We start from the raw sequence: 22,979 nt of genomic DNA, 5'->3' as shown, positions 1-22,979 counted from the left end.
TTAACCCCACCCTGCTCCAAGAGGATTAAAATCATTGATTTATTATGCTCATTGTTAACTTGTTCAAAATCAATTTACAAACACTGATATGTCATCTTGTATGACTCTTGTTCTGGATTATTCAAAGTTTTGACAGCAACCATCGGTTTTGTCCGAATGGCTTGGTACATAACATTTGGACTATTTGGACCTAGTACGGGACAGCAATGTTCTAGAATACACACATGTATCCCGAATTTTCAGACGTTGGATGCGTATGGTTATTTGACTGACAAGTAGTCCTTCATATTTCCTCTACTTTTAAATATCGTTTTTTTTTCTCACATATTTTCTCTGTACCATTGGCCTCGTTGGCGCAGTAGGCAGCGCGTCAGTCTCATAATCTGAAGGTCGTGAGTTCAACCCTCACACGGGGCATGTGCCTTTTTACATGAGGTTTTGAGCGACCTTGCAACAAGTCATTTACACTGTGTATTCCATAGAGGGTGCAGTTGGAAAGGACGGGAAACTGTGGAGACACTAAAGAGGAATGAAGGCACATGCATTTCTGGTTCCCACTGTAGAAATGAAAGAGTAGTTTTGCATTTCTGGTGAAAAGCAGGCCAAACCATGTGATGCTTCTTTGCTATGTGCAGAAAATCGAGATTGACAGGAATGCAGACAGAGCCTCTGCACACCCATAGCTGACATAACCTGGACAAGTGATAAACTTTCTGAGATTCAAGATTTCAGATTCAGGAAGATTTATTGTCATTCCAAAACTTCTTAGGGGTCTTTGAAGTGGTTTAAACATCAGATAAATTGTCCTGGCAGGGCATTGGGGTCCCTTAAGAGTGCGTTTTGGAAAATTCAAAATCGTAAAAAAAGGCTCTCTGGTATTGGTTCTGTCGTTTGCAGTAAAGTCCACATGGGCTGTTAGCCCCACAACAGAGTAACTTTCTAAGATTCAAGATTTCAGATTCAGGAAGATTTATTGTCATTCCAAAACTTCCTAGGGGTCTGTGAAGTGGTTTAAACATCCGATAAATTGTCCTGGCAGGCCATAGGGTTCCTGTAAGAGTGCGTTTTTCGAAAAATCCAAATCGTAAAAAGGCATGTACAAGCATTGGTGGTTCAGTGGTAGAATTCTCGCCTGCCACGCGGGAGGCCCGGGTTCGATTCCCGGCTAATGCAACAGAGTATCTTTAGCCAATGATTTACATCTCAAGTGTGGGTATATTGATTGCTATGTCCATAGCCTCCTTCTAGTCTAAAGCACACTGGTGTTGGTTCTGTCGTTTGCAGTAAAGTCCACATGGGCTGTTAACCCCACCCTGCTCCAAGAGGATTAAAATCATTGATTTATTATGCTCATTGTTAACTTGTTCAAAATCAATTTACAAACACTGATATGTCATCATGTATGACTCTTGTTCTGGATTATTCAAAGTTTTGACAGCAACCATCGGTTTTGTCCGAATGGCTTGGTACATAACATTTGGACTATTTGGACCTAGTACGGGACAGCAATGTTCTAGAATACACACATGTATCCCGAATTTTCAGACGTTGGATGCGTATGGTTATTTGACTGACAAGTAGTCCTTCATATTTCCTCTACTTTTAAATATCGTTTTTTTTTCTCACATATTTTCTCTGTACCATTGGCCTCGTTGGCGCAGTAGGCAGCGCGTCAGTCTCATAATCTGAAGGTCGTGAGTTCAACCCTCACACGGGGCATGTGCCTTTTTACATGAGGTTTTGAGCGACCTTGCAACAAGTCATTTACACTGTGTATTCCATAGAGGGTGCAGTTGGAAAGGACGGGAAACTGTGGAGACACTAAAGAGGAATGAAGGCACATGCATTTCTGGTTCCCACTGTAGAAATGAAAGAGTAGTTTTGCATTTCTGGTGAAAAGCAGGCCAAACCATGTGGTGCTTCTTTGCTATGTGCAGAAAATCGAGATTGACAGGAATGCAGACAGAGCCTCTGCACACCCATAGCTGCCATAACCTGGACAAGTGATAAACTTTCTGACATTCAAGATTTCAGATTCAGGAAGATTTATTGTCATTCCAAAACTTCTTAGGGGTCTTTGAAGTGGTTTAAACATCAGATAAATTGTCCTGGCAGGGCATTGGGGTCCCTTAAGAGTGCGTTTTGGAAAATTCAAAATCGTAAAAAAAGGCTCTCTGGTATTGGTTCTGTCGTTTGCAGTAAAGTCCACATGGGCTGTTAGCCCCACAACAGAGTAACTTTCTAAGATTCAAGATTTCAGATTCAGGAAGATTTATTGTCATTCCAAAACTTCCTAGGGGTCTGTGAAGTGGTTTAAACATCCGATAAATTGTCCTGGCAGGCCATATGGTTCCTGTAAGAGTGCATTTTTTGAAAAATCCAAATCGTTAAAAGGCATGTACAAGCATTGGTGGTTCAGTGGTAGAATTCTCGCCTGCCACGCGGGATGCCCGGGTTCGATTCCCGGCTAATGCAACAGAGTATCTTTAGCCAATGATTTACATCTCAAGTGTGGGTATATTGATTGCTATGTCCATAGCCTCCTTCTAGTCTAAAGCACACTGGTGTTGGTTCTGTCGTTTGCAGTAAAGTCCACATGGGCTGTTAACCCCACCCCGCTCCAAGAGGATTAAGATCATTGATTTATTATGCTCATTGTTAACTGGTTCAAAATCAATTTACAAACACTGATATGTCATCTTGTATGACTCTTGTTCTGGATTATTCAAAGTTTTGACAGCAACCATCGGTTTTGTCCGAATGGCTTGGTACATAACATTTGGACTATTTGGTCCCAGTACGGGACAGCAATGTTCTAGAATACACACATGTATCCCGAATTTTCAGACGTTGGATGCGTATGGTTATTTGACTGACAAGTAGTCCTTCATATTTCCTCTACTTTTAAATATCGTTTTTTTTTCTCACATATTTTCTCTGTACCATTGGCCTCATTGGCGCAGTAGGCAGCGCGTCAGTCTCATAATCTGAAGGTCGTGAGTTCAACCCTCACACGGGGCACGTGCCTTTTTACATGAGGTTTTGAGTGACCTTGCAACAAGTCATTTACACTGTGCAGTTGGAAAGGACGGGAAACTGTGGAGACACTAAAGAGGAATGAAGGCACATGCATTTCTGGTTCCCACTGTCGAAATGAAAGAGTAGTTTTGCATTTCTGGTGAAAAGCAGGCCAAACCATGTGGTGCTTCTTTGCTATGTGCAGAAAATCGAGATTGACAGGAATGCAAACAGAGCCTCTGCACACCCATAGCTGACATAACCTGGACAAGTGATCAACTTTCTGACATTCAAGATTTCAGATTCAGGAAGATTTATTGTCATTCCAAAACTTCTTAGGGGTCTTTGAAGTGGTTTAAACATCAGATAAATTGTCCTGGCAGGGCATTGGGGTCCCTTAAGAGTGCGTTTTGGAAAATTCAAAATCGTAAAAAAAGGCTCTCTGGTATTGGTTCTGTCGTTTGCAGTAAAGTCCACATGGGCTGTTAGCCCCACAACAGAGTAACTTTCTAATATTCAAGATTTCAGATTCAGGAAGATTTATTGTCATTCCAAAACTTCCTAGGGGTCTGTGAAGTGGTTTAAACATCCGATAAATTGTCCTGGCAGGCCATAGGGTTCCTGTAAGAGTGCGTTTTTCGAAAATTCCAAATCGTAAAAAGGCATGTACAAGCATTGGTGGTTCAGTGGTAGAATTCTCGCCTGCCACGCTGGAGGCCCGGGTTCGATTCCCGGCTAATGCAACAGAGTATCTTTAGCCAATGATTTACATCTCAAGTGTGGGTATATTGATTGCTATGTCCATAGCCTCCTTCTAGTCTAAAGCATACTGGTGTTGGTTCTGTCGTTTGCAGTAAAGTCCACATGGGCTGTTAACCCCACCCTGCTGCAAGAGGATTAAGATCAATGATTTATTATGCTCATTGTTAACTGGTTCAAAATCAATTTACAAACACTGATATGTCATCTTGTATGACTCTTGTTCTGGATTATTCAAAGTTTTGACAGCAACCATCGGTTTTGTCCGAATGGCTTGGTACATAACATTTGGACTATTTGGACCTAGTACGGGACAGCAATGTTCTAGAATACACACATGTATCCCGAATTTTCAGACGTTGGATGCGTATGGTTATTTGACTGACAAGTAGTCCTTCATATTTCCTCTACTTTTAAATATCGTTTTTTTTTCTCACATATTTTCTCTGTACCATTGGCCTCTTTGGCGCAGTTGGCAGCGCGTCAGTCTCATAATCTGAAGGTCGTGAGTTCAACCCTCACACGGGGCATGTGCCTTTTTACATGAGGTTTTGAGCGACCTTGCAACAAGTCATTTACACTGTGTATTCCATAGAGGGTGCAGTTGGAAAGGACGGGAAACTGTGGAGACACTAAAGAGGAATGAAGGCACATGCATTTCTGGTTCCCACTGTAGAAATGAAAGAGTAGTTTTGCATTTCTGGTGAAAAGCAGGCCAAACCATGTGATGCTTCTTTGCTATGTGCAGAAAATCGAGATTGACAGGAATGCAGACAGAGCCTCTGCACACCCATAGCTGACATAACCTGGACAAGTGATAAACTTTCTGAGATTCAAGATTTCAGATTCAGGAAGATTTATTGACATTCCAAAACTTCTTAGGGGTCTTTGAAGTGGTTTAAACATCAGATAAATTGTCCTGGCAGGGCATTGGGGTCCCTTAAGAGTGCGTTTTGGAAAATTCAAAATCTTAAAAAAAGGCTCTCTGGTATTGGTTCTGTCGTTTGCAGTAAAGTCCACATGGGCTGTTAGCCCCACAACAGAGTAACTTTCTAAGATTCAAGATTTCAGATTCAGGAAGATTTATTGTCATTCCAAAACTTCCTAGGGGTCTGTGAAGTGGTTTAAACATCCGATAAATTGTCCTGGCAGGCCTTAGGGTTCCTGTAAGAGTGCGTTTTTCGAAAAATCCAAATCGTAAAAAGGCATGTACAAGCATTGGTGGTTCAGTGGTAGAATTCTCGCCTGCCACGCGGGAGGCCCGGGTTCGATTCCCGGCTAATGCAACAGAGTATCTTTAGCCAATGATTTACATCTCAAGTGTGGGTATATTGATTGCTATGTCCATAGCCTCCTTCTAGTCTAAAGCACACTGGTGTTGGTTCTGTCGTTTGCAGTAAAGTCCACATGGGCTGTTAACCCCACCCTGCTCCAAGAGGATTAAGATCATTGATTTATTATGCTCATTGTTAACTGGTTCAAAATCAATTTACAAACACTGACATGTCATCTTGTATGACTCTTGTTCTGGATTATTCAAAGTTTTGACAGCAACCATCGGTTTTGTCCGAATGGCTTGGTACATAACATTTGGACTATTTGGACCTAGTACGGGACAGCAATGTTCTAGAATACACACATGTATCCCGAATTTTCAGACGTTGGATGCGTATGGTTATTTGACTGACAAGTAGTCCTTCATATTTCCTCTACTTTTAAATATCGTTTTTTTTTCTCACATATTTTCTCTGTACCATTGGCCTCGTTGGCGCAGTAGGCAGCGCGTCAGTCTCATAATCTGAAGGTCGTGAGTTCAACCCTAACACAAGGCATGTGCCTTTTTACATGAGGTTTTGAGCGACCTTGCAACAAGTCATTTACACTGTGTATTCCATAGAGGGTGCAGTTGGAAAGGACGGGAAACTGTGGAGACACTAAAGAGGAATGAAGGCACATGCATTTCTGGTTCCCACTGTAGAAATGAAAGAGTAGTTTTGCATTTCTGGTGAAAAGCAGGCCAAACCATGTGATGCTTCTTTGCTATGTGCAGAAAATCGAGATTGACAGGAATGCAGACAGAGCCTCTGCACACCCATAGCTGACATAACCTGGACAAGTGATAAACTTTCTGACATTCAAGATTTCAGATTCAGGAAGATTTATTGTCATTCCAAAACTTCTTAGGGGTCTTTGAAGTGGTTTAAACATCAGATAAATTGTCCTGGCAGGGCATTGGGGTCCCTTAAGAGTGCGTTTTGGAAAATTCAAAATCGTAAAAAAAGGCTCTCTGGTATTGGTTCTGTCGTTTGCAGTAAAGTCCACATGGGCTGTTAGCCCCACAACAGAGTAACTTTCTAAGATTCAAGATTTCAGATTCAGGAAGATTTATTGTCATTCCAAAACTTCCTAGGGGTCTGTGAAGTGGTTTAAACATCCGATAAATTGTCCTGGCAGGCCATAGGGTTCCTGTAAGAGTGCGTTTTTCGAAAAATCCAAATCGTAAAAAGGCATGTTTAAGCATTGGTGGTTCAGTGGTAGAATTCTCGCCTGCCACGCGGGAGGCCCGGGTTCGATTCCCGGCTAATGCAACAGAGTATCTTTAGCCAATGATTTACATCTCAAGTGTGGGTATATTGATTGCTATGTCCATAGCCTCCTTCTGGTTCTGTCGTTTGCAGTTAAGTCCACATGGGCTGTTAACCCCACCCTGCTGCAAGAGGATTAAGATCAATGATTTATTATGCTCATTGTTAACTGGTTCAAAATCAATTTACAAACACTGATATGTCATCTTGTATGACTCTTGTTCTGGATTATTCAAAGTTTTGACAGCAACCATCGGTTTTGTCCGAATGGCTTGGTACATAACATTTGGACTATTTGGACCTAGTACGGGACAGCAATGTTCTAGAATACACACATGTATCCCGAATTTTCAGACGTTGGATGCGTATGGTTATTTGACTGACAAGTAGTCCTTCATATTTCCTCTACTTTTAAATATCGTTTTTTTTTCTCACATATTTTCTCTGTACCATTGGCCTCTTTGGCGCAGTTGGCAGCGCGTCAGTCTCATAATCTGAAGGTCGTGAGTTCAACCCTCACACGGGGCATGTGCCTTTTTACATGAGGTTTTGAGCGACCTTGCAACAAGTCATTTACACTGTGTATTCCATAGAGGGTGCAGTTGGAAAGGAAGGGAAACTGTGGAGACACTAAAGAGGAATGAAGGCACATGCATTTCTGGTTCCCACTGTAGAAATGAAAGAGTAGTTTTGCATTTCTGGTGAAAAGCAGGCCAAACCATGTGATGCTTCTTTGCTATGTGCAGAAAATCGAGATTGACAGGAATGCAGACAGAGCCTCTGCACACCCATAGCTGACATAACCTGGACAAGTGATAAACTTTCTGAGATTCAAGATTTCAGATTCAGGAAGATTTATTGTCATTCCAAAACTTCTTAGGGGTCTTTGAAGTGGTTTAAACATCAGATAAATTGTCCTGGCAGGGCATTGGGGTCCCTTAAGAGTGCGTTTTGGAAAATTCAAAATCGTAAAAAAAGGCTCTCTGGTATTGGTTCTGTTGTTTGCAGTAAAGTCCACATGGGCTGTTAGCCCCACAACAGAGTAACTTTCTAAGATTCAAGATTTCAGATTCAGGAAGATTTATTGTCATTCCAAAACTTCCTAGGGGTCTGTGAAGTGGTTTAAACATCCGATAAATTGTCCTGGCAGGCCTTAGGGTTCCTGTAAGAGTGCGTTTTTCGAAAAATCCAAATCGTAAAAAGGCATGTACAAGCATTGGTGGTTCAGTGGTAGAATTCTCGCCTGCCACGCGGGAGGCCCGGGTTCGATTCCCGGCTAATGCAACAGAGTATCTTTAGCCAATGATTTACATCTCAAGTGTGGGTATATTGATTGCTATGTCCATAGCCTCCTTCTAGTCTAAAGCACACTGGTGTTGGTTCTGTCGTTTGCAGTAAAGTCCACATGGGCTGTTAACCCCACCCTGCTCCAAGAGGATTAAGATCATTGATTTATTATGCTCATTGTTAACTGGTTCAAAATCAATTTACAAACACTGACATGTCATCTTGTATGACTCTTGTTCTGGATTATTCAAAGTTTTGACAGCAACCATCGGTTTTGTCCGAATGGCTTGGTACATAACATTTGGACTATTTGGACCTAGTACGGGACAGCAATGTTCTAGAATACACACATGTATCCCGAATTTTCAGACGTTGGATGCGTATGGTTATTTGACTGACAAGTAGTCCTTCATATTTCCTCTACTTTTAAATATCGTTTTTTTTTCTCACATATTTTCTCTGTACCATTGGCCTCGTTGGCGCAGTAGGCAGCGCGTCAGTCTCATAATCTGAAGGTCGTGAGTTCAACCCTAACACAAGGCATGTGCCTTTTTACATGAGGTTTTGAGCGACCTTGCAACAAGTCATTTACACTGTGTATTCCATAGAGGGTGCAGTTGGAAAGGACGGGAAACTGTGGAGACACTAAAGAGGAATGAAGGCACATGCATTTCTGGTTCCCACTGTAGAAATTAAAGAGTAGTTTTGCATTTCTGGTGAAAAGCAGGCCAAACCATGTGATGCTTCTTTGCTATGTGCAGAAAATCGAGATTGACAGGAATGCAGACAGAGCCTCTGCACACCCATAGCTGACATAACCTGGACAAGTGATAATCTTTCTGACATTCAAGATTTCAGATTCAGGAAGATTTATTGTCATTCCAAAACTTCTTAGGGGTCTTTGAAGTGGTTTAAACATCAGATAAATTGTCCTGGCAGGGCATTGGGGTCCCTTAAGAGTGCGTTTTGGAAAATTCAAAATCGTAAAAAAAGGCTCTCTGGTATTGGTTGTGTCGTTTGCAGTAAAGTCCACATGGGCTGTTAGCCCCACAACAGAGTAACTTTCTAAGATTCAAGATTTCAGATTCAGGAAGATTTATTGTCATTCCAAAACTTCCTAGGGGTCTGTGAAGTGGTTTAAACATCCGATAAATTGTCCTGGCAGGCCATAGGGTTCCTGTAAGAGTGCGTTTTTCGAAAAATCCAAATCGTAAAAAGGCATGTACAAGCATTGGTGGTTCAGTGGTAGAATTCTCGCCTGCCACGCGGGAGGCCCGGGTTCGATTCCCGGCTAATGCAACAGAGTATCTTTAGCCAATGATTTACATCTCAAGTGTGGGTATATTGATTGCTATGTCCATAGCCTCCTTCTAGTCTAAAGCACACTGGTGTTGGTTCTGTCATTTGCAGTAAAGTCCACATGGGCTGTTAACCCCACCCCGCTCCAAGAGGATTAATATCATTGATTTATTATGCTCATTGTAAACTGGTTCAAAATCAATTTACAAACACTGATATGTCATCTTGTATGACTCTTTTTCTGGATTATTCAAAGTTTTGACAGCAACCATCGGTTTTGTCCGAATGGCTTGGTACATAACATTTGGACTATTTGGACCCAGTAGGGGACAGCAATGTTCTAGAATACACACATGTATCCCGAATTTTCAGACGTTGGATGCGTATGGTTCATATTGTCCTTCATATTTCCTCTACTTTTAAATATCGTTTTTTTTTCTCACATATTTTCTCTGTACCATTGGCCTCATTGGCGCAGTAGGCAGCGCGTCAGTGTCATAATCTGAAGGTCGTGAGTTCAACCCTCACACGGGGCACGTGCCTTTTTACATGAGGTTTTGAGTGACCTTGCAACAAGTCATTTACACTGTGCAGTTGGAAAGGACGGGAAACTGTGGAGACACTAAAGAGGAATGAAGGCACATGCATTTCTGGTTCCCACTGTAGAAATGAAAGAGTAGTTTTGCATTTCTGGTGAAAAGCAGGCCAAACCATGTGGTGCTTCTTTGCTATGTGCAGAAAATCGAGATTGACAGGAATGCAGACAGAGCCTCTGCACACCCATAGCTGCCATAACCTGGACAAGTGATCAACTTTCTGACATTCAAGATTTCAGATTCAGGAAGATTTATTGTCACTCCAAAACTTCTTAGGGGTCTTTGAAGTGGTTTAAACATCAGATAAATTGTCCTGGCAGGGCATTGGGGTCCCTTAAGAGTGCGTTTTGGAAAATTCAAAATCGTAAAAAAAGGCTCTCTGGTATTGGTTCTGTCGTTTGCAGTAAAGTCCACATGGGCTGTTAGCCCCATAACAGAGTTACTTTCTAAGATTCAAGATTTCAGATTCAGATTCAGGAAGATTTATTGTCATTCCAAAACTTCCTAGGGGTCTGTGAAGTAGTCCTTCATATTTCCTCTACTTTTAAATATCGTTTTTTTTCTCACATATTTTCTCTGTACCATTGGCCTCGTTGGCGCAGTAGGCAGCGCGTCAGTCTCATAATCTGAAGGTCGTGAGTTCAACCCTCACACGGGGCATGTGCCTTTTTACATGAGGTTTTGAGTGACCTTGCAACAAGTCATTTACACTGTGCAGTTGGAAAGGACGGGAAACTGTGGAGACACTAAAGAGGAATGAAGGCACATGCATTTCTGGTTCCCACTGTAGAAATGAAAGAGTAGTTTTGCATTTCTGGTGAAAAGCAGGCCAAACCATGTGGTGCTTCTTTGCTATGTGCAGAAAATCGAGATTGACAGGAATGCAGACAGAGCCTCTGCACACCCGTAGCTGACATAACCTGGACAAGTGATCAACTTTCTGAGATTCAAGATTTCAGATTCAGGAAGATTTATTGTCATTCCAAAACTTCTTAGGGGTCTTTGAAGTGGTTTAAACATCAGATAAATTGTCCTGGCACGGCATTGGGGTCCCTTAAGAGTGCGTTTTGGAAAATTCAAAATCGTAAAAAAAGGCTCTCTGGTATTGGTTCTGTCGTTTGCAGTAAAGTCCACATGGGCTGTTAGCCCCACAACAGAGTAACTTTCTAAGATTCAAGATTTCAGATTCAGGAAGATTTATTGTCATTCCAAAACTTCCTAGGGGTCTGTGAAGTGGTTTAAACATCCGATAAATTGTCCTGGCAGGCCATAGGGTTCCTGTAAGAGTGCGTTTTTCGAAAAATCCAAATGGTAAAAAGGCATGTACAAGCATTGGTGGTTCAGTGGTAGTAATCTCGCCTGCCACGCGGGAAGCCCGGGTTCGATTCCCGGCTAATGCAACAGAGTATCTTTAGCCAATGATTTACATCTCAAGTGTGGGTATATTGATTGCTATGTCCATAGCCTCCTTCTAGTCTAAAGCACACTGGTGTTGGTTCTGTCGTTTGCAGTAAAGTCCACTTGGGCTGTTAACCCCACCCTGCTCCAAGAGGATTAAGATCATTGATTTATTATGCTCATTGTTAACTGGTTCAAAATCAATTTACAAACACTGATATGTCATATGACTCTTGTTCTGGATTATTCAAAGTTTTGACAGCAACCATCGGTTTTGTCCGAATGGCTTGGTACATAACATTTGGACTATTTGGACCTAGTACGGGACAGCAACGTTCTAGAATACACACATGTATCCCGAATTTTCAGACGTTGGATGCGTATGGTTATTTGACTGACAAGTAGTCCTTCATATTTCCTCTACTTTTAAATATCGTTTTTTTTTCTCACATATTTTCTCTGTACCATTGGCCTCGTTGGCGCAGTAGGCAGCGCGTCAGTCTCATAATCTGAAGGTCGTGAGTTCAACCCTCACACAAGGCATGTGCCTTTTTACATGAGGTTTTGAGCGACCTTGCAACAAGTCATTTACACTGTGTATTCCATAGAGGGTGCAGTTGGAAAGGACGGGAAACTGTGGAGACACTAAAGAGGAATGAAGGCACATGCATTTCTGGTTCCCACTGTAGAAATGAAAGAGTAGTTTTGCATTTCTGGTGAAAAGCAGGCCAAACCATGTGGTGCTTCTTTGCTATGTGCAGAAAATCGAGATTGACAGGAATGCAGACAGAGCCTCTGCACACCCATAGCTGCCATAACCTGGACAAGTGATCAACTTTCTGACATTCAAGATTTCTGATTCAGGAAGATTTATTGTCACTCCAAAACTTCTTAGGGGTCTTTGAAGTGGTTTAAACATCAGATAAATTGTCCTGGCAGGGCATTGGGGTCCCTTAAGAGTGCGTTTTGGAAAATTCAAAATCGTAAAAAAAGGCTCTCTGGTAGTGGTTCTGTCGTTTGCAATAAAGTCCACATGGGCTGTTAGCCCCACAACAGAGTTACTTTCTAAGATTCAAGATTTCAGATTCAGATTCAGGAAGATTTATTGTCATTCCAAAACTTCCTAGGGGTCTGTGAAGTAGTCCTTCATATTTCCTCTACTTTTAAATATCGTTTTTTTTCTCACATATTTTCTCTGTACCATTGGCCTCGTTGGCGCAGTAGGCAGCGCGTCAGTCTCATAATCTGAAGGTCGTGAGTTCAACCCTCACACGGGGCATGTGCCTTTTTACATGAGGTTTTGAGTGACCTTGCAACAAGTCATTTACACTGTGCAGTTGGAAAGGACGGGAAACTGTGGAGACACTAAAGAGGAATGAAGGCACATGCATTTCTGGTTCCCACTGTAGAAATGAAAGAGTAGTTTTGCATTTCTGGTGAAAAGCAGGCCAAACCATGTGGTGCTTCTTTGCTATGTGCAGAAAATCGAGATTGACAGGAATGCAGACAGAGCCTCTGCACACCCATAGCTGACATAACCTGGACAAGTGATAAACTTTCTGACATTCAAGATTTCAGATTCAGGAAGATTTATTGTCATTCCAAAACTTCTTAGGGGTCTTTGAAGTGGTTTAAACATCAGATAAATTGTCCTGGCAGGGCATTGGGGTCCCTTAAGAGTGCGTTTTGGAAAATTCAAAATCGTAAAAAAAGGCTCTCTGGTATTGGTTCTGTCGTTTGCAGTAAAGTCCACATGGGCTGTTAGCCCCACAACAGAGTAACTTTCTAAGATTCAAGATTTCAGATTCAGGAAGATTTATTGTCATTCCAAAACTTCCTAGGTGTCTGTGAAGTGGTTTAAACATCCGATAAGTTGTCCTGGCAGGCCATAGGGTTCCTGTAAGAGTTTGGTTCAGTGGTAGAATTTTCGCCTGCCACGCGGGAGGCCCGGGTTCGATTCCCGGCTAATGCAACAGAGTATCTTTAGCCAATGATTTACATCTCAAGTGTGGGTATATTGATTGCTATGTCCATAGCCTCCTTCTAGTCTAAAGCACACTGGTGTTGGTTCTGTCGTTTGCAGTAAAGTCCACATGGGCTGTTAACCCCACCCTGCTCCAAGAGGATTAAGATCATTGATTTATTATGCTCATTGTTAACTGGTTCAAAATCAATTTACAAACACTGACATGTCATCTTGTATGACTCTTGTTCTGGATTATTCAAAGTTTTGACAGCAACCATCGGTTTTGTCCGAATGGCTTGGTACATAACATTTGGACTATTTGGACCTAGTACGGGACAGCAATGTTCTAGAATACACACATGTATCCCGAATTTTCAGACGTTGGATGCGTATGGTTATTTGACTGACAAGTAGTCCTTCATATTTCCTCTACTTTTAAATATCGTTTTTTTTTCTCACATATTTTCTCTGTACCATTGGCCTCGTTGGCGCAGTAGGCAGCGCGTCAGTCTCATAATCTGAAGGTCGTGAGTTCAACCCTAACACAAGGCATGTGCCTTTTTACATGAGGTTTTGAGCGACCTTGCAACAAGTCATTTACACTGTGTATTCCATAGAGGGTGCAGTTGGAAAGGACGGGAAACTGTGGAGACACTAAAGAGGAATGAAGGCACATGCATTTCTGGTTCCCACTGTAGAAATGAAAGAGTAGTTTTGCATTTCTGGTGAAAAGCAGGCCAAACCATGTGGTGCTTCTTTGCTATGTGCAGAAAATCGAGATTGACAGGAATGCAGACAGAGCCTCTGCACACCCATAGCTGACATAACCTGGACAAGTGATCAACTTTCTGAGATTCAAGATTTCAGATTCAGGAAGATTTATTGTCATTCCAAAACTTCTTAGGGGTCTTTGAAGTGGTTTAAACATCAGATAAATTGTCCTGGCACGGCATTGGGGTCCCTTAAGAGTGCGTTTTGGAAAATTCAAAATCGTAAAAAAAGGCTCTCTGGTATTGGTTCTGTCGTTTGCAGTAAAGTCCACATGGGCTGTTAGCCCCACAACAGAGTAACTTTCTAAGATTCAAGATTTCAGATTCAGGAAGATTTATTGTCATTCCAAAACTTCCTAGGGGTCTGTGAAGTGGTTTAAACATCCGATAAATTGTCCTGGCAGGCCATAGGGTTCCTGTAAGAGTGCGTTTTTCGAAAAATCCAAATCGTAAAAAGGCATGTACAAGCATTGGTGGGTCAGTGGTAGAATTCTCGCCTGCCACGCGGGAGGCCCGGGTTCGATTCCCGGCTAATGCAACAGAGTATCTTTAGCCAATGATTTACATCTCAAGTGTGGGTATATTGATTGCTATGTCCATAGCCTCCTTCTAGTCTAAAGCACACTGGTGTTGGTTCTGTCATTTGCAGTAAAGTCCACATGGGCTGTTAACCCCACCCCGCTCCAAGAGGATTAATATCATTGATTTATTATGCTCATTGTTAACTGGTTCAAAATCAATTTACAAACACTGATATGTCATCTTGTATGACTCTTGTTCTGGATTATTCAAAGTTTTGACAGCAACCATCGGTTTTGTCCGAATGGCTTGGTACATAACATTTGGACTATTTGGACCCAGTACGGGACAGCAATGTTCTAGAATACACACATGTATCCCGAAGTTTCAGACGTTGGATGCGTATGCTTATTTGACTGACAAGTAGTCCTTCATATTTCCTCTACTTTTAAATATCGTTTTTTTTTCTCACATATTTTCTCTGTACCATTGGCCTCGTTGGCGCAGTAGGCAGCGCGTCAGTCTCATATTCTGAAGGTCGTGAGTTCAACCCTCACACGGGGCATGTGCCTTTTTACATGAGGTTTTGAGTGACCTTGCAACAAGTCATTTACACTGTGCAGTTGGAAAGGACGGGAAACTGTGGAGACACTAAAGAGGAATGAAGGCACATGCATTTCTGGTTCCCACTGTAGAAATGAAAGAGTAGTTTTGCATTTCTGGTGAAAAGCAGGCCAAACCATGTGGTGCTTCTTTGCTATGTGCAGAAAATCGAGATTGACAGGAATGCAGACAGAGCCTCTGCACACCCATAGCTGCCATAACCTGGACAAGTGATCAACTTTCTGACATTCAAGATTTCAGATTCAGGAAGATTTATTGTCACTCCAAAACTTCTTAGGGGTCTTTGAAGTGGTTTAAACATCAGATAAATTGTCCTGGCAGGGCATTGGGGTCCCTTAAGAGTGCGTTTTGGAAAATTAAAAATCGTAAAAAAAGGCTCTCTGGTAGTGGTTCTGTCGTTTGCAGTAAAGTCCACATGGGCTGTTAGCCCCACAACAGAGTTACTTTCTAAGATTCAAGATTTCAGATTCAGATTCAGGAAGATTTATTGTCATTCCAAAACTTCCTAGGGGTCTGTGAAGTAGTCCTTCATATTTCCTCTACTTTTAAATATCGTTTTTTTTCTCACATATTTTCTCTGTACCATTGGCCTCGTTGGCGCAGTAGGCAGCGCGTCAGTCTCATTATCTGAAGGTCGTGAGTTCAACCCTCACACGGGGCATGTGCCTTTTTACATGAGGTTTTGAGTGACCTTGCAACAAGTCATTTACACTGTGCAGTTGGAAAGGACGGGAAACTGTGGAGACACTAAAGAGGAATGAAGGCACATGCATTTCTGGATCCCACTGTAGAAATGAAAGAGTAGTTTTGCATTTCCGGTGAAAAGCAGAGCAACTGCGATTTATTGTCATTCCAAAACTTCTTAGGGGTCTGTGAAGTGGTTTAACATCAGATAAATTCTCCTTGCAGGGCATAGGGGTCCCTTAAGAGTGGGCTGTTAGCCCCACAACAGAGTAACTTTCTAAGATTCAAGATTTCAGATTCAGGAAGATTTATTGTCATTCCAAAACTTCCTAGGGGTCTGTGAAGTGGTTTAAACATCCGATAAATTGTCCTGGCAGGCCATAGGGTTCCTGTAAGAGTGCGTTTTTCGAAAAATCCAAATCGTAAAAAGGCATGTACAAGCATTGGTGGTTCAGTGGTAGAATTCTCGCCTGCCACGCGGGAGGCCCGCGTTCGATTCCCGGCTAATGCAACAGAGTATCTTTAGCCAATGATTTACATCTCAAGTGTGGGTATATTGATTGCTATGTCCATAGCCTCCTTCTAGTCTAAAGCACACTGGTGTTGGTTCTGTCGTTTGCAGTAAAGTCCACATGGGCTGTTAACCCCACCCTGCTCCAAGAGGATTAAGATCATTGATTTATTATGCTCATTGTTAACTGGTTCAAAATCAATTTACAAACACTGATATGTCATCTTGTATGACTCTTGTTCTGGATTATTCAAAGTTTTGACAGCAACCATCGGTTTTGTCCGAATGGCTTGGTACATAACATTTGGACTATTTGGACCCAGTACGGGACAGCAATTTTCTAGAATACACACATGTATCCCGAATTTTCAGACGTTGGATGCGTATGGTTATTTGACTGACAAGTAGTCCTTCATATTTCCTCTACTTTTAAATATCGTTTTTTTTTCTCACATATTTTCTCTGTACCATTGGCCTCGTTGGCCTCGTTGGCGCAGTAGGCAGCGCGTCAGTCTCATAATCTGAAGGTCGTGAGTTCAACCCTCACACGGGGCATGTGCCTTTTTACATGAGGTTTTGAGCGACCTTGCAACAAGTCATTTACACTGTGTATTCCATAGAGGGTGCAGTTGGAAAGGACGGGAAACTGTGGAGACACTAAAGAGGAATGAAGGCACATGCATTTCTGGTTCCCACTGTAGAAATGAAAGAGTAGTTTTGCATTTCTGGTGAAAAGCAGGCCAAACCATGTGGTGCTTCTTTGCTATGTGCAGAAAATCGAGATTGACAGGAATGCAGACAGAGCCTCTGCACACCCATAGCTGACATAACCTGGACAAGTGATAAACTTTCTGACATTCAAGATTTCAGATTCAGGAAGATTTATTGTCATTCCAAAACTTCTTAGGGGTCTTTGAAGTGGTTTAAACATCAGATAAATTGTCCTAGCAGGGCATTGGGGTCCCTTAAGAGTGCGTTTTGGAAAAATCAAAATCGTAAAAAATGGCTCTCTGGTATTGGTTCTGTCGTTTGCAGTAAAGTCCACATTGGCTGTTAGCCCCACAACAGAGTAACTTTCTAAGATTCAAGATTTCAGATTCAGGAAGATTTATTGTCATTCCAAAACTTCCTAGGGGTCTGTGAAGTGGTTTAAACATCCGATAAATTGTCCTGGCAGGCCATAGGGTTCCTGTAAGAGTGCGTTTTTTGAAAAATCTAAATCGTAAAAAGGCATGTACAAGCATTGGTGGTTCAGTGGTAGAATTCTCGCCTGCCACGCGGGAGGCCCGGGTTCGATTCCCGGCTAATGCAACAGAGTATCTTTAGCCAATGATTTACATCTCAAGTGTGGGTATATTGATTGCTATGTCCATAGCCTCCTTCTAGTCTAAAGCACACTGGTGTTGGTTCTGTCGTTTGCAGTAAAGTCCACATGGGCTGTTAACCCCACCCTGCTCCAAGAGGATTAAGATCATTGATTTATTATGGTCATTGTTAACTGGTTCAAAATCAATTTACAAACACTGATATGTCATCTTGTATGACTCTTGTTCTGGATTATTCAAAGTTTTGACAGCAACCATCGGTTTTGTCCGAATGGCTTGGTACATAACATTTGGACTATTTGGACCCAGTACGGGACAGCAATTTTCTAGAATACACACATGTATCCCGAATTTTCAGACGTTGGATGCGTATGGTTATTTGACTGACAAGTAGTCCTTCATATTTCCTCTACTTTTAAATATCGTTTTTTTTTCTCACATATTTTCTCTGTACCATTGGCCTCGTTGGCGCAGTAGGCAGAGCGTCAGTCTCATAATCTGAAGGTCGTGAGTTCAACCCTCACACGGGGCATGTGCCTTTTTACATGAGGTTTTGAGTGACCTTGCAACAAGTCATTTACACTGTGCAGTTGGAAAGGACGGGAAACTGTGGAGACACTAAAGAGGAATGAAGGCACATGCATTTCTGGTTCCCACTGTAGAAATGAAAGAGTAGTTTTGCATTTCTGGTGAAAAGCAGGCCAAACCATGTGGTGCTTCTTTGCTATGTGCAGAAAATCGAGATTGACAGGAATGCAGACAGAGCCTCTGCACACCCATAGCTGACATAACCTGGACAAGTGATAAACTTTCTGAGATTCAAGATTTCAGATTCAGGAAGATTTATTGTCATTCCAAAACTTCTTAGGGGTCTTTGAAGTGGTTTAAACATCAGATAAATTGTCCTGGCACGGCATTGGGGTCCCTTAAGAGTGCGTTTTGGAAAATTCAAAATCGTAAAAAAAGGCTCTCTGGTATTGGTTCTGTCGTTTGCAGTAAAGTCCACATGGGCTGTTAGCCCCACAACAGAGTAACTTTCTAAGATTCAAGATTTCAGATTCAGGAAGATTTATTGTCATTCCAAAACTTCCTAGGGGTCTGTGAAGTGGTTTAAACATCCGATAAATTGTCCTGGCAGGCCATAGGGTTCCTGTAAGAGTGCGTTTTTCGAAAATTCCAAATCGTAAAAAGGCATGTACAAGCATTGGTGGTTCAGTGGTAGAATTCTCGCCTGCCACGCGGGAGGCCCGGGTTCGATTCCCGGCTAATGCAACAGAGTAACTTTAGCCAATGATTTACATCTCAAGTGTGGGTATATTGATTGCTATGTCCATAGCCTCCTTCTAGTCTAAAGCACACTGGTGTTGGTTCGGTCATTTGCAGTAAAGTCCACATGGGCTGTTAACCCCACCCCGCTCCAAGAGGATTAATATCATTGATTTATTATGCTCATTGTTAACTGGTTCAAAATCAATTTACAAACACTGATATGTCATCTTGTATGACTCTTGTTCTGGATTATTCAAAGTTTTGACAGCAACCATCGGTTTTGTCCGAATGGCTTGGTACATAACATTTGGACTATTTGGACCCAGTACGGGACAGCAATGTTCTAGAATACACACATGTATCCCGAATTTTCAGACGTTGGATGCGTATGGTTATTTGACTGACAAGTAGTCCTTCATAGTTCCTCTACTTTTAAATATCGTTTTTTTTTCTCACATATTTTCTCTGTACCATTGGCCTCGTTGGCGCAGTAGGCAGCGCGTCAGTCTCATAATCTGAAGGTCGTGAGTTCAACCCTCACACGGGGCATGTGCCTTTTTACATGAGGTTTTGAGCGACCTTGCAACAAGTCATTTACACTGTGTATTCCATAGAGGGTGCAGTTGGAAAGGACGGGAAACTGTGGAGACACTAAAGAGGAATGAAGGCACATGCATTTCTGGTTCCCACTGTAGAAATGAAAGAGTAGTTTTGCATTTCTGGTGAAAAGCAGGCCAAACCATGTGGTGCTTCTTTGCTATGTGCAGAAAATCGAGATTGACAGGAATGCAGACAGAGCCTCTGCACACCCATAGCTGACATAACCTGGACAAGTGATAAACTTTCTGACATTCAAGATTTCAGATTCAGGAAGATTTATTGTCATTCCAAAACTTCTTAGGGGTCTTTGAAGTGGTTTAAACATCAGATAAATTGTCCTGGCAGGGCATTGGGGTCCCTTAAGAGTGCGTTTTGGAAAATTCAAAATCGTAAAAAAAGGCTCTCTGGTATTGGTTCTGTCGTTTGCAGTAAAGTCCACATGGGCTGTTAGCCCCACAACAGAGTAACTTTCTAAGATTCAAGATTTCAGATTCAGGAAGATTTATTGTCATTCCAAAACTTCCTAGGGGTCTGTGAAGTGGTTTAAACATCCGATAAATTGTCCTGGCAGGCCATAGGGTTCCTGTAAGAGTGCGTTTTTTGAAAAATCTAAATCGTAAAAAGGCATGTACAAGCATTGGTGGTTCAGTGGTAGAATTCTCGCCTGCCACGCGGGAGGCCCGGGTTCGATTCCCGGCTAATGCAACAGAGTATCTTTAGCCAATGATTTACATCTCAAGTGTGGGTATATTGATTGCTATGTCCATAGCCTCCTTCTAGTCTAAAGCACACTGGTGTTGGTTCTGTCGTTTGCAGTAAAGTCCACATGGGCTGTTAACCCCACCCTGCTCCAAGAGGATTAAGATCATTGATTTATTATGCTCATTGTTAACTGGTTCAAAATCAATTTACAAACACTGATATGTCATCTTGTATGACTCTTGTTCTGGATTATTCAAAGTTTTGACAGCAACCATCGGTTTTGTCCGAATGGCTTGGTACATAACATTTGGACTATTTGGACCCAGTACGGGACAGCAATGTTCTAGAATACACACATGTATCCCGAATTTTCCGACGTTGGATGCGTATGGTTATTTGACTGACAAGTAGTCCTTCATATTTCCTCTACTTTTAAATATCGTTTTTTTTTCTCACATATTTTCTCTGTACCATTGGCCTCGTTGGCGCAGTAGGCAGCGCGTCAGTCTCATAATCTGAAGGTGGTGAGTTCAACCCTCACACGGGGCATGTGCCTTTTTACATGAGGTTTTGAGCGACCTTGCAACAAGTCATTTACACTGTGTATTCCATAGAGGGTGCAGTTGGAAAGGACGGGAAACTGTGGAGACACTAAAGAGGAATGAAGGCACATGCATTTCTGGTTCCCACTGTAGAAATGAAAGAGTAGTTTTGCATTTCTGGTGAAAAGCAGGCCAAACCATGTGGTGCTTCTTTGCTATGTGCAGAAAATCGAGATTGACAGGAATGCAGACAGAGCCTCTGCACACCCATAGCTGACATAACCTGGACAAGTGATAAACTTTCTGAGATTCAAGATTTCAGATTCAGGAAGATTTATTGTCATTCCAAAACTTCTTAGGGGTCTTTGAAGTGGTTTAAACATCAGATAAATTGTCCTGGCACGGCATTGGGGTCCCTTAAGAGTGCGTTTTGGAAAATTCAAAATCGTAAAAAAAGGCTCTCTGGTATTGGTTCTGTCGTTTGCAGTAAAGTCCACATGGGCTGTTAGCCCCACAACAGAGTAACTTTCTAAGATTCAAGATTTCAGATTCAGGAAGATTTATTGTCATTCCAAAACTTCCTAGGGGTCTGTGAAGTGGTTTAAACATCCGATAAATTGTCCTGCCAGGCCATAGGGTTCCTGTAAGAGTGCGTTTTTCGAAAAATCCAAATCGTAAAAAGGCATGTACAAGCATTGGTGGTTCAGTGGTAGAATTCTCGCCTGCCACGCGGGAGGCCCGGGTTCGATTCCCGGCTAATGTAACAGAGAATCTTTAGCCAATGATTTACATCTCAAGTGTGGGTATATTGATTGCTATGTCCATAGCCTCCTTCTAGTCTAAAGCACACTGGTGTTGGTTCTGTCGTTTGCAGTAAAGTCCACATGGGCTGTTAACCCCACCCTGCTCCAAGAGGATTAAGATCATTGATTTATTATGCTCATTGTTAACTGGTTCAAAATCAATTTACAAACACTGATATGTCATCTTGTATGACTTTTGTTCTGGATTATTCAAAGTTTTGACAGCAACCATCGGTTTTGTCCGAATGGCTTGGTACATAACATTTGGACTATTTGGACCCAGTACGGGACAGCAATGTTCTAGAATACACACATGTATCCCGAATTTTCCGACGTTGGATGCGTATGGTTATTTGACTGACAAGTAGTCCTTCATATTTCCTCTACTTTTAAATATCGTTTTTTTTTCTCACATATTTTCTCTGTACCATTGGCCTCGTTGGCGCAGTAGGCAGCGCGTCAGTCTCATAATCTGAAGGTCGTGAGTTCAACCCTCACACGGGGCATGTGCCTTTTTACATGAGGTTTTGAGCGACCTTGCAACAAGTCATTTACACTGTGTATTCCATAGAGGGTGCAGTTGGAAAGGACGGGAAACTGTGGAGACACTAAAGAGGAATGAAGGCACATGCATTTCTGGTTCCCACTGTAGAAATGAAAGAGTAGTTTTGCATTTCTGGTGAAAAGCAGGCCAAACCATGTGGTGCTTCTTTGCTATGTGCAGAAAATCGAGATTGACAGGAATGCAGACACAGCCTCTGATTTTTGTCATTCCAAAACTTCCTAGGGGTCTGTGAAGTGGTTTAAACATCCGATAAATTGTCCTGGCAGGCCATAGGGTTCCTGTAAGAGTGCGTTTTTCGAAAAATCCAAATCGTAAAAAGGCATGTACAAGCATTGGTGGTTCAGTGGTAGAATTCTCGCCTGCCACGCGGGAGGCCCGGGTTCGGTTCCCGGCTAATGCAACAGAGTATCTTTAGCCAATGATTTACATCTCAAGTGTGGGTATATTGATTGCTATGTCCATAGCCTCCTTCTAGTCTAAAGCACACTGGTGTTGGTTCTGTCGTTTGCAGTAAAGTCCACATGGGCTGTTAACCCCACCCTGCTCCAAGAGGATTAAGATCATTGATTTATTATGCTCATTGTTAACTGGTTCAAAATCAATTTACAAACACTGATATGTCATCTTGTATGACTCTTGTTCTGGATTATTCAAAGTTTTGACAGCAACCATCGGTTTTGTCCGAATGGCTTGGTACATAACATTTGGACTATTTGGACCCAGTACGGGACAGCAATGTTCTAGAATACACACATGTATCCCGAATTTTCAGACGTTGGATGCGTATGGTTATTTGACTGACAAGTAGTCCTTCATATTTCCTCTACTTTTAAATATCGTTTTTTTTTCTCACATATTTTCTCTGTACCATTGGCCTCGTTGGCGCAGTAGGCAGCGCGTCAGTCTCATAATCTGAAGGTCGTGAGTTCAACCCTCACACGGGGCATGTGCCTTTTTACATGAGGTTTTGAGCGACCTTGCAACAAGTCATTTACACTGTGTATTCCATAGAGGGTGCAGTTGGAAAGGACGGGAAACTGTGGAGACACTAAAGAGGAATGAAGGCACATGCATTTCTGGTTCCCACTGTAGAAATGAAAGAGTAGTTTTGCATTTCTGGTGAAAAGCAGGCCAAACCATGTGGTGCTTCTTTGCTA

The 22,979-nt window shown here is 42.1% G+C and overlaps 30 non-coding genes across 30 annotated transcripts; all 30 read left to right on the top strand.

Annotated features, from left to right (window-relative positions):
* The first annotated feature begins 344 nt into the window (after positions 1-344).
* Positions 345-417, top strand: trnam-cau (transfer RNA methionine (anticodon CAU)). Its single transcript has one exon. It is a non-coding gene; the product is annotated as a tRNA-Met (tRNA).
* A 685-nt stretch (positions 418-1,102) lies between these two features.
* On the top strand, positions 1,103-1,173 carry trnag-gcc (transfer RNA glycine (anticodon GCC)). The gene has a single exon. It is a non-coding gene; the product is annotated as a tRNA-Gly (tRNA).
* Positions 1,174-1,646: 473 nt separating this feature from the next.
* Positions 1,647-1,719, top strand: trnam-cau (transfer RNA methionine (anticodon CAU)). Its single transcript has one exon. It is a non-coding gene; the product is annotated as a tRNA-Met (tRNA).
* Positions 1,720-2,404: 685 nt separating this feature from the next.
* trnag-gcc (transfer RNA glycine (anticodon GCC)) lies at positions 2,405-2,475 on the top strand. The gene has a single exon. It is a non-coding gene; the product is annotated as a tRNA-Gly (tRNA).
* A 473-nt stretch (positions 2,476-2,948) lies between these two features.
* Positions 2,949-3,021, top strand: trnam-cau (transfer RNA methionine (anticodon CAU)). The gene has a single exon. It is a non-coding gene; the product is annotated as a tRNA-Met (tRNA).
* A 669-nt stretch (positions 3,022-3,690) lies between these two features.
* On the top strand, positions 3,691-3,761 carry trnag-gcc (transfer RNA glycine (anticodon GCC)). The gene has a single exon. It is a non-coding gene; the product is annotated as a tRNA-Gly (tRNA).
* Positions 3,762-4,234: 473 nt separating this feature from the next.
* Positions 4,235-4,307, top strand: trnam-cau (transfer RNA methionine (anticodon CAU)). The gene has a single exon. It is a non-coding gene; the product is annotated as a tRNA-Met (tRNA).
* Positions 4,308-4,992: 685 nt separating this feature from the next.
* On the top strand, positions 4,993-5,063 carry trnag-gcc (transfer RNA glycine (anticodon GCC)). The gene has a single exon. It is a non-coding gene; the product is annotated as a tRNA-Gly (tRNA).
* A 1,231-nt stretch (positions 5,064-6,294) lies between these two features.
* trnag-gcc (transfer RNA glycine (anticodon GCC)) lies at positions 6,295-6,365 on the top strand. The gene has a single exon. It is a non-coding gene; the product is annotated as a tRNA-Gly (tRNA).
* Positions 6,366-6,817: 452 nt separating this feature from the next.
* On the top strand, positions 6,818-6,890 carry trnam-cau (transfer RNA methionine (anticodon CAU)). Its single transcript has one exon. It is a non-coding gene; the product is annotated as a tRNA-Met (tRNA).
* A 685-nt stretch (positions 6,891-7,575) lies between these two features.
* On the top strand, positions 7,576-7,646 carry trnag-gcc (transfer RNA glycine (anticodon GCC)). Its single transcript has one exon. It is a non-coding gene; the product is annotated as a tRNA-Gly (tRNA).
* Positions 7,647-8,877: 1,231 nt separating this feature from the next.
* Positions 8,878-8,948, top strand: trnag-gcc (transfer RNA glycine (anticodon GCC)). Its single transcript has one exon. It is a non-coding gene; the product is annotated as a tRNA-Gly (tRNA).
* Positions 8,949-10,131: 1,183 nt separating this feature from the next.
* trnam-cau (transfer RNA methionine (anticodon CAU)) lies at positions 10,132-10,204 on the top strand. The gene has a single exon. It is a non-coding gene; the product is annotated as a tRNA-Met (tRNA).
* A 1,208-nt stretch (positions 10,205-11,412) lies between these two features.
* Positions 11,413-11,485, top strand: trnam-cau (transfer RNA methionine (anticodon CAU)). The gene has a single exon. It is a non-coding gene; the product is annotated as a tRNA-Met (tRNA).
* Positions 11,486-12,148: 663 nt separating this feature from the next.
* trnam-cau (transfer RNA methionine (anticodon CAU)) lies at positions 12,149-12,221 on the top strand. The gene has a single exon. It is a non-coding gene; the product is annotated as a tRNA-Met (tRNA).
* A 1,924-nt stretch (positions 12,222-14,145) lies between these two features.
* Positions 14,146-14,216, top strand: trnag-gcc (transfer RNA glycine (anticodon GCC)). Its single transcript has one exon. It is a non-coding gene; the product is annotated as a tRNA-Gly (tRNA).
* Positions 14,217-14,689: 473 nt separating this feature from the next.
* On the top strand, positions 14,690-14,762 carry trnam-cau (transfer RNA methionine (anticodon CAU)). Its single transcript has one exon. It is a non-coding gene; the product is annotated as a tRNA-Met (tRNA).
* A 647-nt stretch (positions 14,763-15,409) lies between these two features.
* trnam-cau (transfer RNA methionine (anticodon CAU)) lies at positions 15,410-15,482 on the top strand. Its single transcript has one exon. It is a non-coding gene; the product is annotated as a tRNA-Met (tRNA).
* Positions 15,483-15,945: 463 nt separating this feature from the next.
* trnag-gcc (transfer RNA glycine (anticodon GCC)) lies at positions 15,946-16,016 on the top strand. The gene has a single exon. It is a non-coding gene; the product is annotated as a tRNA-Gly (tRNA).
* A 482-nt stretch (positions 16,017-16,498) lies between these two features.
* On the top strand, positions 16,499-16,571 carry trnam-cau (transfer RNA methionine (anticodon CAU)). Its single transcript has one exon. It is a non-coding gene; the product is annotated as a tRNA-Met (tRNA).
* A 685-nt stretch (positions 16,572-17,256) lies between these two features.
* On the top strand, positions 17,257-17,327 carry trnag-gcc (transfer RNA glycine (anticodon GCC)). Its single transcript has one exon. It is a non-coding gene; the product is annotated as a tRNA-Gly (tRNA).
* Positions 17,328-17,800: 473 nt separating this feature from the next.
* On the top strand, positions 17,801-17,873 carry trnam-cau (transfer RNA methionine (anticodon CAU)). Its single transcript has one exon. It is a non-coding gene; the product is annotated as a tRNA-Met (tRNA).
* Positions 17,874-18,542: 669 nt separating this feature from the next.
* trnag-gcc (transfer RNA glycine (anticodon GCC)) lies at positions 18,543-18,613 on the top strand. The gene has a single exon. It is a non-coding gene; the product is annotated as a tRNA-Gly (tRNA).
* A 473-nt stretch (positions 18,614-19,086) lies between these two features.
* Positions 19,087-19,159, top strand: trnam-cau (transfer RNA methionine (anticodon CAU)). Its single transcript has one exon. It is a non-coding gene; the product is annotated as a tRNA-Met (tRNA).
* Positions 19,160-19,844: 685 nt separating this feature from the next.
* Positions 19,845-19,915, top strand: trnag-gcc (transfer RNA glycine (anticodon GCC)). The gene has a single exon. It is a non-coding gene; the product is annotated as a tRNA-Gly (tRNA).
* Positions 19,916-20,388: 473 nt separating this feature from the next.
* Positions 20,389-20,461, top strand: trnam-cau (transfer RNA methionine (anticodon CAU)). Its single transcript has one exon. It is a non-coding gene; the product is annotated as a tRNA-Met (tRNA).
* Positions 20,462-21,146: 685 nt separating this feature from the next.
* trnag-gcc (transfer RNA glycine (anticodon GCC)) lies at positions 21,147-21,217 on the top strand. The gene has a single exon. It is a non-coding gene; the product is annotated as a tRNA-Gly (tRNA).
* Positions 21,218-21,690: 473 nt separating this feature from the next.
* trnam-cau (transfer RNA methionine (anticodon CAU)) lies at positions 21,691-21,763 on the top strand. The gene has a single exon. It is a non-coding gene; the product is annotated as a tRNA-Met (tRNA).
* A 388-nt stretch (positions 21,764-22,151) lies between these two features.
* On the top strand, positions 22,152-22,222 carry trnag-gcc (transfer RNA glycine (anticodon GCC)). Its single transcript has one exon. It is a non-coding gene; the product is annotated as a tRNA-Gly (tRNA).
* Positions 22,223-22,695: 473 nt separating this feature from the next.
* On the top strand, positions 22,696-22,768 carry trnam-cau (transfer RNA methionine (anticodon CAU)). The gene has a single exon. It is a non-coding gene; the product is annotated as a tRNA-Met (tRNA).
* Positions 22,769-22,979: the final 211 nt, after the last annotated feature.

Source organism: Limanda limanda, chromosome 18 (assembly GCF_963576545.1).
Source record: "Limanda limanda chromosome 18, fLimLim1.1, whole genome shotgun sequence".
NCBI lineage: Eukaryota > Metazoa > Chordata > Actinopteri > Pleuronectiformes > Pleuronectidae > Limanda > Limanda limanda.
Note: the sequence above shows the minus strand (reverse complement) of the source record. Positions and strands in the feature narration are given on the sequence as shown.